We start from the raw sequence: 10500 nt of genomic DNA on the forward strand, positions 1-10500 counted from the left end.
AGCCAATTTCAGAGACTTTGATGGATTTTGCTTTTCTCTGTCTTCTATAGATACTAATTTAGCTTCTTACCAGCAATATATTGCCCAATTTAATGTGAAAAGGAGATAAAGAAAAGTTGTAATTATGCATTTACTCATGAAGAAGCACAGTGGAACATGCTTTAATCTGACTTTAGGGAAAATTTTAAAAACTGTGCATAAATAATCTGAAAAAAGAGCCTAAATCTCTGTCCAACAAATAATTAGACATACTTTGTGGGTCTCAAGCTAAGTATGGCCAGATATTGAAGATGCTTTTAGGACAGAAGCCAGTCATGTTAAGTGATGTTTTACATAGAAATGCCTACCAGGGTGGAAATTAACCGGGCCAGAGGCAGAAATGGGCCAGCAAAAAGTCTCTTTGACAGTTTCACTTTATATTAGGGATTTCTAAATACTGACACCAGATGGCGTCCATCTATTTTACATTTGTTCAACAGGATGTAAATAAGCGGCCAGGCTGGACATGCACCAGGTTCTGATTACAGTTGAAACGTATTGAATAAATTATAATTTTAAGCTCTTTTAATGTTTCTAATAGGTTGTATCGGGAGCTCAGACAGTTTTGCTCCCCAACATATTTCCGTTACTCAAAGCAGAAATACGTCATGTTTACGTCGGGCGCACTCAGGTCAGTTTGGCACAGAATAACTTTATCCTGACAAATGTTTACATGCATGTCAATCTGCACAGACCAAACCTCTCATTTGGACTTCAATTTAATTCCAATTAAACTTAATCTAATCACAATATTTCTGATTCCAATATTGCGATTAGTTTTGTCCATGTAAACGTAGCTACTGTCTGACTTATTAACCTCAGTACACCTAAATCTGTCCTATGCAGTAGCTGCACCTGGCGTAGGTACCTACGGAGAAATGTGCTGCCATGTAATATCAGGAGACCTTCCTCAGTTTTTGGCTACACTTCTGTAGCAGCAATTAAGGAGGGCAGCTTAGAAACTGAGTGCATTACCTTTATTGAAGATTCCAGTGCTAACTTCTGAAATGGTTGTGTAGACGCAGCTTGACATCATCTACAAATTCTGATGGTTTTGGCACAAGTCACAACTCTTAGGATAAAGTTTAGTCTCTTTAAAAGTATTTCTCTTTGCATCAGCTGTTCTCTTTGGCATAAAACTCCAGCCTCTTTCACAAAACGTTTCTGTCGTAAAGCCGCAGACGAGCCGCTGAGTGATTACTGTCTGGCCCTGCAGTAATCTCCAATCAAGTCAGCGATATCCTGGACGTGTGATTTCAAACTTGAGGTTGCATCACGGAACCAAAGGCGATGTTTTGGTAGGGTGTCGAAATATGGCGCTACACATAAAACTCTTAGGACAGATCTCCTGTTCTAAGGAGTAAAAACCATCATTGGTTTTGGACTCCCCACCAGTATTGTTCAACGGTTTACCCGACTGAAGAAGCCTCACTTGACTAAGGTCCAGTGATCTGTACTGTGTGTTCGGTGCACCTCAGAGGAATAACAGCAGTGGGTTGACTTCAACCCTTCCACATCAACTCCGTGCTTTCGGATAATACAGAGACATGGAAAAAATAACGTCCAATTGTCCAAGTCCCGGCTCTTGTTTAAGGTTGCTAGAGTGAGCTGTACTCAGTCCATGTTCATAGAGTGAAAAAACAACCTTGTTTATTTCCCCTTTTTCATTACCAAGCCCCAGGTAACGTTTCCATACACATTTACTAATTTCACTTTTCTGGGGGTGTTGTCCCTCAAGCTACCCCCAGTACATTGCTCTGCTTTCTCTGGGCTTGTTGAGAGGGCGGGGTTGCGTGTAGCAAGAAAAACTGTTCGCCACAAGATGCCTGTGCAAATTCTCAGTTATCCGGATCAGTTAAACAGCAAACAGGCTTAAATCGGAGGCAACCGGACTTTGGTTCAGTTCTTTCTGGAAACATTTTGACACAAGGGTGGTGAAAGGTAACTTGACCCTAGCCAGATTGATGTCGCTCCGCCTAGCTTCACTCACATACATCTGGGACCTCTCCCATAGAGAGTTATTTCTCCAACCAATTTTATTGTCTAGCCAATCAGGAAGCAGGGCTGGAGTTTCATAGATGTGACGTAGTGGAGAAGCGACCGTGACGTGAGACTGTTTTGATTCCAACAACAATGGCGGCTCGCATCGAGGAAGCAAGTTTTAACATTGATGCTGCTATTTCTTCCGTGTTGTCCTATCTACCTAATATTGTTTCATTAAAAGAACATCAGAGAACGGCTCTGAAGGCTTTTGTTGGTGGAAACCATGTTTTCGCCCTTCTCCCGACCCGATTTGGCAAGTTTTGTTTTCCAGGGCGCGTCCGTGGCGAGGCGGTTAGTGCGAACCATATTAGGAGGCCTTTAGTCCTCGACGCGGTCGGCCCGGGATCGACTCCGACCCGCGGTGCTTTGCCGCCTGTCTTCCCCCCTCTTCCTGTCAGCTCACTGTCAATAAAACGCGTGCCACTAGAGCCACAAACACATAAAAAAAATAGTTTTGTTTTTTCCTGCGTCTCTCTCACAGCGTCACGGGTTAGCTTCGGTGTGAGTGGTTGAAATAGCACATTGATAAAGATGACAGACAAGTGGCTTATCCAATCATATGCAAGAATTTTTGATAAGGCCCAGCCTTCTGAAACGCCATTCCTATGGATCTGTTCCAGATGGATGAGTGGAGCTAGGCGGAGCGAAATACATCTGGCTAGAGTCAGGTTAGGTGAAAGGAGCAGTAAGGAGCTATTGATATTTTATAACCTTAATTTATCACAGGAAGTTGTTTTAAGATGTTTTAGGTGAGAAATTAAAGCTCCAAACTTGATCTGCGCATTCAGTTCATCGGGATTATGAGCCAATTTAAATTCTGTTCGGATTGTTAGGAGCAGCAGAAAGACTTCCCCGCTGCTGCTGCGTGTTGTCAGCCAGTCTGTGATTTCCTGCAGACTGAATCATGTTAGTTGCGGCTGAAAAGTCACTATAAAGCATTTATTAATTTAGTGTGGAATATCTGCACATAAGAGATATCAAATGGGAAAATCTTGGCTGGATGTTTTCGGCATTTTGAGTTAATTATAAAATGTTTAGCCACAGTGTGTACGTGCTGAGTCAGGCCTCTGGAGAGTCTCCTTGACGCTGATCTCTGGACATCAAGACGTGGAGACGGATCAATTCCTCCCTTTGATGGGACTTTTTTCTGGCAGCTGGTAATGTTTGCTGTGTACAGCTGACTGTTTTTACAGTCCAGAGTGAGTACAACTGTTTCTCACCCTTAACTCAGGAAGGAAGGAAGCTGCGGTGCCACGTTTCAGTTAAATGACTCTACTTCTGCCAAACACACACAACTGTGGTCCCCACGCTGCCCAGGCAGAAAGAAGCTGTGCTTTATTTTTATTTATTTACACCAACAGGAGGAGAATAGAGTGGAGCCCGACGATGAGAAATAGTGTTGTGGGCGGTATAAAGAGGCTAAGGAGATGTAACCCCATCGGCTGCACATTGTCTTCCTGCTTCTCTGGAGTCTGGATGAGTGGCAGGATATAATACAGTTTCTCTGGCTTTGTCTGGTTGACTGCAGTCTTACTGCCACCCGCTGGACTGGAGTGGTACTGCGGTTTTTCCTCAACGCCATTGGGGTTGTTTTACATAAATGGCTCCTAGCGGATGGAAACACAAAAATCCAAAAGCCCCAGGCTTTGGGTTACTGGGGTAAAACCAAGCGTGGGGCTTTAAATCCCTGGGCTTGTAATGGAAAAGGGGCTTATGGGCGTGCTTCGGTGGCGCAGCTCTTAGAGCGCACGACCCGGGTTTGAATCCGACCTGTGGTCCTTTTCCGCATGTCTCTCCCCCTCTCTCGTACCACCTTTCCTGTTAGCCCACTGTTCAAAAAAGGAGCCACTAGTGCTGTAAAGACCTAAAAAAAAAAAAAAAGGTAAAGGGGCTTAAGTTAATTTCAATGACCTCTAAAGAGTTACGTTCCTCGTGATTGTGCTAATTTGAACCCATTTGTACACCACACTGTACAGAACATTTTAAGGACGTGCATAAAGTATTAAGACATGGTAATAAAATTAAACACATAAAACCAAGCAACAAACGAGAAAAAAGCAAAGAGGCTCTGATAAAAGATGAGTTATTAGATTGGTTTCGTAAGCAGATTGGACATCAGCATCACATGCCCAGACTGGTCGGTGGTCCCACAGGAGGGGAGCCTGATAAATAAAAGCAGTGCCTCCCAATCTGGACCTGGAAATGGCATGTTCCTCGTCCTGCTGGATTTCTGACCGGTCCCACCCGCTCCCGCTGCGTTCAGCTCCTCTCTGCCTGTTTCCACCTGCTGCTCTGTGATCATCAGCACAAAAGAGCTGTTGTTTTTTGTGCTGTACCTCATCCTTCACTTTGAATGCTAAGCATGTAAAAATAGGAGAAGAATTATCCAAATGTGAAACACCCCCAGCTTCAGCTTTCCAATCCATCTCATTAGTTGACTCCATTGGGGCTCAAGTTTAGCTCATTATCTGAACCAATCGCAAAACGCAGCTTTAGCTTTATTTGTCTTTTTCATGTCATCAGCTCCTGCAGGATCCCAATCCTAATCAAGTCCTAATTGCTTTTTTTAACTTAAATTTCTAAAAACAAATTTTATTATAAAAGATAAACAGTAGAGACTTAGACAGAGACTTAGACAGCTTTATTTGTCATTTTGTATGCACAAAGTGCGTACAGAACGAAATTTCGTTTGCATACAGCTTGAAAAAAATCATAGTAAATTGCAGTAAATTTCAGGATAAAGATGCAGCAGCGATTTATGTAAACAATTGAAATGTAAACAATGTAAAACAATGTAACAATGTAAACAATGCAGGGGAAATAGACAGTGTGCTAGTCACGGTATCCAGGAGAGTATTATTAAAACCGTGTAATATACGAATGTGGTGCAGAGTCCATTTGTGGCTTCAGCAGTTCAGAGTCTGTTTGTGTACAGCTTGAAAAAGATTACAGATACAAAAAGCAGTTTTCAATTAATGTTATTTATTGGGGGTAAAAAATGGATCCGAACCTTGCCAGACCGATGTAGAAAATGTATTGATCCCTAAACCTACTAACCTGTTGGGACACTCTCAGCGACAACTACTAGCATCGAGTGTTTGTTTTTAATGTAGGAACATTGGAGTTTTTTTCTTAAACGTAACTAGCCTGTTTAATGTTGTGTCAAGCATTTAATCCAGATCACTTAGGCAAGTCAGGCCTGCAGTGCTTGAGATGTTCTGGGATCTTTTCTTGACCTCCTGGTTGAGTCCGTGAGGCATTCTTAGAGTAATTATGCCAGGTCAGCCACACTAGGAAGATACGCTTTTGTTTTTTTAATCTATGAACAGTGGTTCACTGGAAATGCCTTTGTAGCTTCTTTCTGCCTGATGCCAGTGAAGTTCTCATCTGATTTTAATGTCTTTAGATTGGGGCAACATCTGTAGGTCTTTGAGCTCTTTTAGTCTACTTCATGTTGTCAGACGGGTCCATAAACAACCTGTACAGCTGTAATCAGGTATTTCTGTGGCTAATTAAACTCTTAAAAAGTCTTAAAAGGTTGTTAGTTAGTTATTTTGGCAAGGAGGTAAATTATATTTTCACATCAGGTCATGTTGGTTTGAGGATCTTTTTATGTTAATAAAAGAAATCATCATTTAAAAGTTAGCATTTTACATTTACTCGGATTATCTTAGTTTATAATTCTCATATATTTGATATGAAACGTTTAAGTGTAGAAAAAAAACAGAGAAGTCTGTAACAGGACAAATACCTTTTCACAGCGCTGTATGTAGCAGCTATAGTTTCTAGCCCTTTTATTCTAATTAGATCTAAAATAACTTCATTTAATAACTCTTAAAACTAGTTCAAACTTAATGGACGTTGATTTGTAATGAACTCACAGATTGATCTGCCTTTTAACCATATTTGGTTTATAATTTCAAAATAGCGTTTCTAAATTAAGACGTCCGGGTCTGCGGCTATGAAGGTGTTTATTTTACCAAGAATTATTGCTGATTTCACCAAAGGAAACAATCTGCATACTTGACTGAGGTTAAACAAGTAAGGCGAGTTATTTTAAGGGACTCCTCTAGTGGCGTTTTTTTTTTTTCCTGTGGGTTGTGAGATGTGTTGATGTGAAGAAAAACAAGTCACACAGAGCGAAGTGAGGATTAAAATGAAACTTTGATCAGCCCAGATAAACTCTGCATGTTTGTTGTGAGGGATTATCACTCTGCAGCTTTCAAAGGCAGAAGTTGTTTTTTTTCCATCATGTCCAAGATGGAGGGTAGAAAATTTAGTTGATTTTTTTTTTCTTTCTTTCTTTTGCTGCTGAGAATGAGAGCATCTGCCGTCTCCGTCTGCTGAGATTTAAAAAAAAAAATAAAAAAACTGCTCAAAATGATGAGAAATCAGCGGGGTGAAACCTAAAGGAGGAAAACGCTCATCGGCAAAAGGCAGACGTTAGAAGAGAGTCCAAAATTATGAATCTATATTCTGCACAGATTTCCCCTGAAGCAGTTAGTCTTGCTGCCTTCTGAATCAGTGTCTTGACTAACTTGGGAAGCGCCTTCTTTTAGAAAAATAGAGCGTGGTTGACCCATATATCTGCTAGGATCCCTGGTGGCAGTTACTCAGTTTATTATTGGGGTTATCAGTCACCCTCGTCTTTACTGGCAGACAGCTGGAGCTGCTCCCTGATGTCGGACCGGCAGCGAGTCAGACCGGAGAGGAAACGCTCTTCTGCTGTTTTAACAGGACGGACAGCCTTAAATTTGGCTCATTTGGCCTCATTATTTCAGACCTTGCTCTATTATTATTATTGCGGTGTTTTTATGTAACATCTCTCATTTTGTTTTCCTTCATGATTCGCTTTTATTTTTAATGTCGCCCTGTGCGGGTTGCAGTTGAGGGAGAAAAGCAGAGCCCTCATAGAGTTGAATCAGAGGCTGCAGCTGGAGTGTCCTCTAATGTTATATTTATGTTCATTGTTGTATTTTTTTTTTTTTTTTTTTTTATCCAGGTCCTTCTGCAGCAGCGTGAGACGGGAGGCATCTTCCTTGGCGTTAGTCCTTTGTTCCAGTTGTCAGAGAACAGGCAGAAGCTGCAGCGCTTCATCTCGCAGTACCTCTACAATTAATGTTAAGTGTGCAGAATGACTCAAGGCCTCGTCTCTGCTTTGTTCTGAGGCAGAAATCTGACCTCGTTCTTTGTTGGTGTCAGGAAAAGCCTTTGTTCTGTTAAAAAAAAGAGACACTTTGAGTTAAGATGAATGTATCTTTCCTTTAATTGCATTTTGTAAAGTTATTTTTCAGCTACTGGAGAGGATTACGAAGCTCCTCTCATCAGCTGCAATAGAGACGTTCTTAAAAAAAAAAAACATCTTTAAACATGTTTTATGCTGATTAAAACTGTTCAAGTTTTGTACAATGTTGCGTTAAATAATATTCAAGCTGAAAATAAAAATAAGTTCTTGGTTCATCTCAAATTCAAGCCATGCGCAAGCAGCCTGGACTCCTTAAGGGTGCATATTAGATATTTCTCGACACAACTCATTTTTCCTGAGGATCTCTCTCCCCTGAATGTGGATCAGTCCGTGCTGAGTCAGGCCTCTGGAGAGTCTCCTTGACGCAGATCTCTGGACATCAAGACGTGGAGACGGATCGATTCCTGCCTTTGATGGGACTTTTTTCTGGCAGCTGGTAATGTTTGCTGTGTACAGCTGACTGTTTTTACAGTCCAGAGTGAGTACAACTGTTTCTCACCCTTAACTCAGTCAGGAAGGAAGCTGTGGTGCCACTTCTCAGCGATGGTGCGACTTTAGCGCCACCCAGTGGACGATCTGAGTAGCTAAAATCTCACGTCCAACTTCATCTACAGTCATGGATTAAGTTTGAGAGAAGTAGATTTGTCTTTTTGAGGATTTTCCTTTTTACATATTAATGACAAGTGACATTTGAAGACTTATATTTTTCATAAACTGCTGGTTAGTAAATCGGAACAACATTCAAAGTTAATTTATTTCACAAATTTTATAAAATTAAATGTTTTCAGGGAGTCACCAACCTTTTTGAAGATGAGAGCTACTTCGTTGGTACTGTGTGTTACGAAGAGCGACCATTAATGACCTTTAAACTAGAAAAGTCGGGGTTCACCTTAACTTTATGGAAACTAAACAGATGTTTAATGCTTTTTAAAGTCGTTTTTACATCTATATAAATTCCAGTGTGATTAAAAGGAAGAGCAATGGATCCAGCTTACTGGTGGGTTGTGCTATATTTAGTACAGGCTTGCTGGGCTACTTGGTGCCTGCAGGCATCATGTTGGTGGCCCGTGGTTCAGATGCATTAATGAAATATTTTAAGCATTTTGTTCTATTTCTTTTTTTTTTTTTACAGCTAATAAACCCCCAAATATGTTTATCACAAAACATCACTACAGATACTGGCTGTTCACATATTACTCTATCGAAGCATATTGATGGAAAGTTGAGTGGAAGGAAAAGGTGCATAAGCTTCAGAGAGAACCGCAGCCTTAAAACGATTGTAAATGCAAAGCCTGTTAAAGAGTTTGGGGGAGATTCACGAGGTGTGAGCCTACCAAACACAAACGCATCCCGGTCATGGGTTAAAACTGTTGTATTGGGTTTCTTTGTTGTCAATAGCACAGAGGTGGTGCACCGTGAACAGGTCTCCAGCCCACAGGCCCTTTGAGAACCACTGATCAAAAAAAAAATTTTTTTTTGATCATTTGTAACTTGTTCATCTCTTTTAGCCCATGAGCATGGTACAAAAATATATATACACAGATCAAGAAACTGGGTCTTTTGGAAGAAGCTGCTCTGGACGATGGTTTGATTCTGTTTATTCATGGCAGTGTTCTCGGGCAGAACGGTAAACCCTTTAAATGGGATTGGAAACAGCTCCAGTCTTTGATTGCATCAGAGTTTCACTGTTGGCTCGACACACAGCTCATGGTAGAGCTCGCTTTTTCTATTTCCAAACAAATTATTTTGAATTTTATTCCACAAATAGAAATTAACTGAAGAGAATTTTGTGCGACTCTTCCGCTGTTTCACCTTGATCCTGATTATGTTTTTTTGTCACAAAGATGCTGCTCCACAGTGTTCGCTTCACAGAGGCGGATGCAGTCACACCTACCTGCTGCCAGAAATCACGAACAGGCTCTGCACCGGAGGGAAGGAGAATTTCCCGGATATTCTAACGAGGCCATTTTGGGTCAAAGCGATTAACGTTGCACACGTTTTCCGCCTCAGATCCAACCAACATTTTTTTTTAAAACTGTTTTTAAAACTTAAAAAGAAATTTGAGCTATTAATTTTTGTTTAGAAATAAATGTTAACCTGATAACCTTTCTGCCAAGAAACAAATGTATTTCTGCAAAAACAAATATAAGAACCACAAAAACTAACATCTGTCTCTGCTTAAAGGTTTTAAATTTATAAATAACAGAAATCTAATATTTTATCCTAAGCTGTGAAATATAAACGTTGAAAGAACTGCAATTTCTTTTTGTTAAAACAAAGAAGAAAAGAAATGCAAGAGCTGCTCAAACCTCAAAGGTAATAAAACCAATTATTAATGATGGTATGACAGCCCTGAGCGCTCATAATAAAAAAGCTCAAATAAAACCTTTTCTCTGTTTAATTGGCGGCAAAACTAAAGGTTGCATTACTAAACAGTTTTACTGCATCGCGTAACAATTACACCTTTCATAAATGTTCGGTTAAGCAATTTGATGTTTTCGTTGCACAAATTAAGCTCTTCTTTTGTTTCCGTTGATAAATAAGTCTTAATTTTGGTGTTATATTCCGTTTTTATGGCCTTGAACCATACACAAACAAAAGCCGGTTCTTGAACGAAATGTGTCTTCGGTCAGATGTTCTTTTTAAAAAATGTCAAACACATTTATTGGAAACAGATGAACACATTTATTGCTGGAGTCTCCCTGAAGCTGTCTGTGGGTGGTAATTAAAGAGGGCTTCTGTGACTTGAGCTGAAGGGAAATTAAACGAGCAGAAACAAAATTCATAATATTGATTAGGAATCTTCCTGCAGGTAATATGAATATTTTTATTTCATTATATTCTGTGCGATCTTCTTCCGTTTCATGACAAAGTTGCCACATGAGTCCTCTTAAAAAAAAAAAAAAGAGAGAGAGATGAAGCGTTTATTATCCGGACCTCTTTTTTTGTTTTCTGTGTGTTAAAGTTAGTCGAGAGGTTCACGGTTTGTGCTGCACATCACGAGTGGGCGGCTACTGATGGATACTTTACCAGCTGTTGAGTCAGTAGGTTGAGTCACTAATTACATCGTTTCATGCTGTAGTAAAAATACCACATTTCTCCTCCTCATTAGTATTAAAGACATGCAAATAAAGCATTAAATAAATAACTTCATGTATTTTCATTTGTGTGTT

This window comes from Fundulus heteroclitus, chromosome 12 (assembly GCF_011125445.2).
Source record: "Fundulus heteroclitus isolate FHET01 chromosome 12, MU-UCD_Fhet_4.1, whole genome shotgun sequence".
Lineage (NCBI taxonomy): Eukaryota > Metazoa > Chordata > Actinopteri > Cyprinodontiformes > Fundulidae > Fundulus > Fundulus heteroclitus.